Source organism: Miscanthus floridulus, chromosome 18, assembly GCF_019320115.1.
Source record: "Miscanthus floridulus cultivar M001 chromosome 18, ASM1932011v1, whole genome shotgun sequence".
Lineage (NCBI taxonomy): Eukaryota > Viridiplantae > Streptophyta > Magnoliopsida > Poales > Poaceae > Miscanthus > Miscanthus floridulus.
The window spans coordinates 88,168,861-88,176,620 of record NC_089597.1 but is presented as its reverse complement, the minus strand read 5'-3'; the positions used below and the strand labels follow the sequence as shown (position 1 = coordinate 88,176,620).

Sequence of the window (7,760 nt, the reverse complement as noted above, 5' to 3'; positions counted from 1 at the left end):
ACCGTTCCTTTGGGAAAATATGATACCCTAAATAGTTCTGGGTGAAATGCTATAACGGTACTTCTGTGCGCTTGCGGATTATTTCTGTATGCGTTAAGAAATACCAACAAGCATTTCTGGCACTGTTGCTAGGGAATGGTTGTTGTTGTAGTATCTCCAAACCTAGTTCAGTCATGTATCCTTGTGTTTTACCTTTCAAAAAAATTTCTTTTTTCATCATAAAGCCCTTCAACTCAAAACCTTTTTGCTCCTAAGGATGAGTTCTTAGAGCCACCACCATCGAAGCCAATCATAGCTTCTGCTATGAACTCTGTCCTAGCTTTATAGCCATGGTTCGGGAACAAACCTTCTCAGGTTAAGTTTACAAAAACTTTTGCCATCATCTATGGAGTTTTGAGCACCTATGTGCATGCTTGACAATCTCAGGCATGGAATAAGAAAACCTTTGGTAGAAGTTGTTTCCCTTCTTTTGAGAGGGCAAAACAACCTCCACCCACAACATAGGGAAGGTAAACATAGATTGGGAAGAATTGAGGGACAGATTCTATTTTGCATTCTTTCCTGTATCTCAAATTGTTTCCCTATGATAAAAGATTCTCAGCTCCCACCAACATGAGAAGGAAACCATAGGTGCAGCCTAGGCTAGAAATTTCAATCTTAACACACTCTAGCCCAGACTTGTCTACACCAAACCATGTGTTGTTACAACACTTTTGGTTAGGTCTTGGCAAGAAATCTACCCTCTAACTTGATATCGCTGCCAGAGGATCTTTTAACCATAAGACCATAGCGGAAGGAAAAGCTCTTTTAGACCGCATTCTAGAGAACAATCCTCCCCTGGAACCCCTTTGAGTATAGCCCGAATCAAGCCATGAGGAAGTCTCTTCGGCTGAGTCTGAATCCACAACTCCCATTTAGAGACCTCACCCGAACCGGAAACTCCAAAGGAAGGTTTCCAACCTTCGGAATTTCCATTTTTTGAGGATGAATTTCATGAATATTTTGAAAATACCATGAATCAATAGACAAAACCGAGGTTCATTCAGACTTCCACATCCTTGCTAGCCTTGATTTTGATCTTCTCATAGGCTACCCCCTTTGAAAAACTTTTTCAAGAAAAACTTTCCCATGGGAGCCTTGATAAAAAGTTGGAAGAAACTGCTTTTGCAACACCTATCTCTTGCCCCAAAATCCAAATGGCAAAGCATCATTCCAACTATGACCCGTTCGAGGAGGTGAAATTCATATCCCTGTTTGTTTCACCTAACCTTGCTTATGAAATAGAACGACCATCACCACCTTCACTCAAACCAAAACTATGTCCCTCTAGCCGTCAAAACATTGTTCACGATAATGGTCGAGATTCAACACTTATCCTTCACAATAGATCTTTTGAGAACAAAAACTTTTGTGTTATGGACATTTTGTTTAGTGCTGCCTGCCCCTATGAGGACCACAACCATACCTCTTGATCCTTGTCTCCAAACTTTTTAAGAGGATGGTTTTGGATGATTTTGTTTTCCACAAACTTTGCAAATCCCATAGAAGCACTGTAGCACTAACCTTGCAGCTTGAACGATAATGTTAGATGTTTGCTGGTGAATCGAGGAACTACACTACCATAGAAAGCTACAAGATGAAGTTCACGCGGTCAAGCTTATGACCATAAACTAAGTACTGCCGAGAGATACCCAGATTATCATAAAAAATAATATAATAATAAAAAACTTTCTTGTCAATAAAAGCAAGAACATGTTTTCAAGTTAGTATGCATCTTTGGGTATTCTTGGTTGCTAACCCTTTCAGGTTAAGAACAAGAAGAACAAGGGACATAAGATGCTCAAGAACATAGGAGCTGCATCAACTATACACTATGATGATCTTTGGTGATGGAACACATTCGAAAGGAGACCCTCGATATTGCACACTTGACTTTTACACAAAAGTCCAAGTGTGGGGGAGGGTGGTGAAAATCTCACTACAAAGTTTCATCCACACCAAAGGGCATTCTGGTAAAAAAAGAGAGTGATGTCAGCTCTGTCTTGCTATAGAAAAAAGGGAACCCAAAAAAAGAGAAGAGAGAAATGCTGAAAAGAAAAAAATATGATAAAAAGGAGAGAAAAAGAAAGAATATATATATATGATAAAAAAGGAGTATTCTCCTCTTCTAGACCTTTGCTACCACTAAAGGCCCATGGTCCATATACACTAGTCGTATGTGTGACCCAACCTTATGACTCACCTGAGTCGGACCACACATAACCATGCAACTGCTGCAGCAACTTCAACTTCCATCCACATATGGTGTCGGTAAGTAAACTCAGGTATGCAAAGGTAAATAAAAATTCACCAACTCTTTCACTCACATTTATCTCCATGAAAAAATAACTTGCTCATATAAGGTCATACTTCCCTTATTTATGTTGTATGCTCTAGTTTGGGTGTACTCATATATGGTACATATACAGTGCATCCATAGGCCTTTTAAATTAAGCATGGTGCTTAGATTAAAATGACCTTCTTTAATCAAAATTAGACATGGTGTTTAATCTTAGTTAAATGAACTTTGAGTAATTATTTTCATAAATAAAGGAAGTAATCTAATATGGAGATAAATCAAGGCTAAGTTTAGTTTACAACTTTACCCTAGCCTTGCTTGAGTATAAAAAGTCTGGTGAATAATTAAAAAAATAAACAAAATAAATTAATAGATAACAACAACAACAATAATACATATATAACCTTAATAATAATAACATTTAGGCTCTCCGGTGTTCAAACCGGTAGAGCCCTTGTTGTTCCACTTTTATTTTTCTGTTAAATAAAAGTAGGTACAAGAATAAGTGTGGGGGAGATCTCTCAAGCAAAACAAACACACACTCAAGATCTCCCCCAACATGTTGCACAACATCAACAATCTAGCATGTAGAGGGACAGGACAGCAAGCTCCAGACGATTGGCTAAACCTCTGGTTTAGCCAAACCACTTCTGACTCCTTTAGCTCCTTCCTCTTCAATGATGGTTTGTGCAAACTCTACCCTCAACTCCTTACAATCTTGAGTTTAAAACAAAATCTTGATCATTAAAATTAAACTCAATGAATCAATTATGCCCCTATGCAATCAAACAAACCACACTTCATTTAAAAGTTTGAAAAGTGACATGTTCATAGCATCTCTAAGATAGAAGCCTGCATAAAGTTTGTTTCATATACATACACTTATGCTTGTGGGAAAATATTCTAATAGGACAATCATGTTGACTAAGTTGTTGTGAGGTGTGATATAGTTCTGACTTAGAAATCCTACCATTTCCATTCAAAGTACTTGGAGAATTTGTTTTGATAAAAATATTATAAAATCATAGTATCACATACTCCTCATTTGGTGAGCAATTCCTACCAAGGCCAAATATAACATCTAGCAAGTTTCAATCCTTTCACATATGCTGCTTGTTATTGTGTTGAGTTTGGTCAAGTCTTGTTGACCCTTGTTGAGAGATTTATCATGCTCCCACTATCAAGATCACGTACACCCATATATACATGCTGCTCCTACACTAGGAGTACGTAAAAACATGCTTCTATTTAGATCCACCAAAAACTCTGCTCCTACAATGGGAGTAGACAAAAAAATATTTGTTAGGTAAATACTCTATGTTCTAAAAGGTAGTGATCTCTCTCTAAACATATGGTTTAGAAAAAGAGACATATGATATGCAAAAAGTTTATAAAAAATAATATGGACACATGAAGGTCTAAGTACAAAAGAAAAAAATGATGAGCACATGAAGGCTCGTGTATTGAAAAAAAGAAGGAAGAAAGATATCCATGTTTCCAAACAATAAGTTATAAGAGAGATCATATCTACCAAAGGAGTATAGTTTTAGTTTACCTTTTTCCACACACATGCACATCTTGATCTAAGAGTATGGCACTTCTCTCCTTGGATCCTCGATTTAACTTTACAACATATGCAATACAAGTATGCTGCTTTGTTTGTCCCTACCTAAAGCTCCACATAAACCTTTTTAAAATAGGAGAAAACAAAAGAAGGCAAAACATTGCTATGCCTTGGTAAGGATTTATACACCACTGAGTGATTTGAGAGTGTCATTTGAGGAGTATAAAGTAAACTATGCTTTTGCTTGAGAAAAACTTTCAAAACTCCAAGTTGCTAAGATATGAAATTAGGAAGATGACTTTATTTGAGAACTGTTCCTGTTTTCAACAACCTAAGGAAACATCTTAGCTAACGCCACAAATCCCACTTCTGTAAAGAATGTGTTGGAATAACTTTCATGTAAGCCATATATCTTAGGATGTTATGCTCATGATTACTTTTATCTCTAACTTTGCTCAAGGACGAGCAAAGGGCTAAGTGTGGGTGAGTTTGTTGGTGGTCCTTAACTCCTATTTTCAACTGCCAACACTTACATAAAATCCACTCAAATGAACACCAAACTTAGTGATAGGATTTATAACTAACGAATTCCATGAGTTTTGGTGTTTATTCATTTGCAGGAGGGCATTTGTGGAAATACAAATAAAAGGGCTAAAAATGTGCAAGAAAACAAAGCACAAATACCATTCTACACAATCCTAAAGGAGAGAGGCCCACAACTAGGCAAAATAGGGCCCAAACGAGAGGAGAACAAGGATAAACCCAAATCAAATCACATCATCTTCGCAGAACACCCATGTAGACCCACTCAAGAGGTCCAAAGGAGTTGACCCACCAAAGATGGCTAGTTTGGGCTCACTCGTGGTGCTACCAGGCCCTAATCACCCCATATTTGGTAGGCTACCTCTTACCGCCTTCCCATGGTCAGTTCAGGTGGGGATGGCGTTAACATCAATGCGCAAGATGGTTGTTTGATCCTTCCATATGGGAATGGGGAATATTCCAAAGAACCCCTCCTCTACACACATAAAAGGAGGCTCCCTCCTCATATCAAGAAGACAAGTGTGGCACCCCAAGAGCCACAAAAGCCAAGGATGTCACTAACATCCCTTCCCTCATGCCAGAGTATAAAACTTGGCAACGAAACCCATCATCAAAGTAAAACGCGAAAGCAACAACGCGAACAAAACTATGATTAAGATATATTCCATTGCAAAAGTTATTATTAAACCACAAATGGTCACAAAGCTAGTTAATTCTAAGTTTATTACATCAAGTTATAAACATCGTTATTCACTCTATATGTGGGTGAAAACTTGAAGATGTGCCGCTAATCCCATCCCTTCAAGCAAAGCATCCAAATCAATCACCTGGAAAGATAACAGGGTGAGAATAAATCACAGCAAGCAAACTGTCTAAACATGTCATTCAAACTACAAGTTCATTAGCCATCGATTTAAATAAAGAAGAATACATGTCATATACTAAACAAAGGTTCATGATTAGAATATCTTTCCATTGAAATTTTCATAAACATGTAATGAACATGATATACAATAAATAAACGATATCCACATATGAATAAAGTAATACTCCTCATATAAACAAAAACAATGCTCCTCATATCCACTTTTGCCAACATAGAACTTCAATATAAATAAACCTCAAAGAGTGCAATGCAATGCATATGCATGTCCACTGCGTCCATACCCAACAAGGTATGAAGTTGCATCGTACCCCTCCTCGGGCAACGTACGATGCTGTAACGGTACGGTCACGGCCAGCAAGCGGTGACATAATCCACAAGAGCACTCCGGAATAGTCATATAACTTTCTCACCGACCTGGCTCTAGAGCACTTTGAAATAGTTATATGACTTTCTCACTGACCTAGCTCGATGCATATGCTCATGATGCAATGATATGATGCAACTACAAGTATACTTACCTCATCTGCCATACACATCCACAACCATAAAACGTATCACTTACCTTCCGATGATAGACAAATTCTTACCACATATGTTATATACCTCCACAATAATAAAATACATATCACTTACCTCATGATGATAAACAAATGACAAAAGATTCAACATGAAGATCATATATAAGTTACTTTAAAGGATAAGTGAATTCATACTTAGATATATTATCTTGATTTAGTTAATGTTATGACAAGGTGTAGGTAGATTAAACAACATGTCAAGCTATAGCAAACCACCGCTACGTTTACTTGCCTAGAAACGGCGATGCCATAACATGAGCTAAGAACAATCCAAAGATGCACCACCTGTACAAACATCATTACCTCAGACAACATACTCATGAAAACATACAAATAACACACAATCACTTCTACGACCTGCACCATCGTTTCCCTCAAAACATCTACCAAGACAACCAATCAACGGCAACAACCTTGCTTCACATTTTTACTACAGACAAACCACTTGTCTAAAAAATATAAACTTCCTCAAAATATACAAAACAGCATTACCTACAACTTTCATGTTATAACTTTTGGATTTTAAGGATTCTAAGATATCAAAACAAGCCAACAATATAACTGACTTTTCTGACACTAGAAAACTAGAAGCTGAATAAAACATGCATAACTGGAGATATATGTATGCAAACTTTATGATCTTTAACATTCTGGAAAGCCTATAAAATTATCAACAACTTTCATGTAGATCATTTCACGAGATTATGAACTTAAGATATCGTAAAACTGAATGCATCTAATACTGTCCAGAATTCTGACAGCACAAATGCATCATAAAACAACGATCATATCTCCTAAATCACAAGAGCTATAAAGGTGATCTCTATGCCAAAAAGTAAGGTACTGAAGTGTACTAACACAATATAATTTTTCTATGATTTTTAGGAACACAAAAATAGCCATAAATAGCACATAAACAACAACTGCACATTCTGGAAAACAGCATGACTTAATTACGAGATTAGAACCCTAAACCCATCCACTAATCCAACGAATTAGGTAAACCATAACAAAGATTTTCCATAAAAACAGTGGGGAAAACATGATCTTACCCTAAACAGCGAGTACCACAAGCATCCGTAACGATTAACCTCCCTTCCCCTTCTTCCATATGGAGATTCCCGCCGCTACACCTTCCGCCGTCTCGATCTACTCCACAAGCGTCATCGATATCATGGACAGCAAGGGGAAGTATGGAATTGAGAGCAAAACAAGAAGAGAAGAAGAGGACCAACCAGTTTTGAGAGAGGAATGAACACGGCGACGAACAGCAATCAAGCCCTAACTCTCTCCCTCCCCTCTCTTCTTCATCCTCTGGTCTTCTCTTGTTTTTCTCATATGCGTGAGAGAGGCGGCAGCTCAAGGGATACAAGGGAACTAGGTTTTCGGGAGGGGAGAGGACACGCCAAAGGGGAAAAGCCATTGGGTACTGTTCATGTGCGGCACTGTAGCATTGCAGTATAGACCTTTTGCCTTCTTTAAATCTTGCAAAAACCATATCTTGATGATCCGAACCCCAAACAATGCATATAAGTAGTGAAACGGAAAGCATTCGACGAGCTCTACGCATCTATGATATTTGATCATCCATCTGAGCTATGTATAAAAATTTATTTTTTGCCACTCAATAAAAACTCATTGAACCCTTTGCCACTTTACGCTTTCTAATACACAAAACACATTTTGTGGTATTACAACAAGAGACACAATGTGACAACAAGAGAAGAGCTACACTCCTATTTTTATTTTTAGCTATTTTTAGTGTAGGGAGTGAGTGAGTAAGAGTGCGAAAAGAGACGGTGTTGTCGGCTACCTCCTCTTGTGTACTCAGGGCCCCTTGTACACTTGACG

At 37.8% G+C, this 7,760-nt stretch overlaps 1 long non-coding RNA gene across 1 annotated transcript; it reads right to left on the bottom strand.

Moving 5' to 3' along the window:
- Positions 1–5,088: 5,088 nt before the first annotated feature.
- LOC136519919 (uncharacterized) lies at positions 5,089–7,322 on the bottom strand. The gene is made up of 3 exons (XR_010775076.1): positions 7,145–7,322; positions 6,962–7,058; positions 5,089–5,272 (listed from the first exon to the last, which is right to left on the bottom strand). It is a non-coding gene; the product is annotated as an uncharacterized lncRNA (long non-coding RNA).
- Positions 7,323–7,760: the final 438 nt, after the last annotated feature.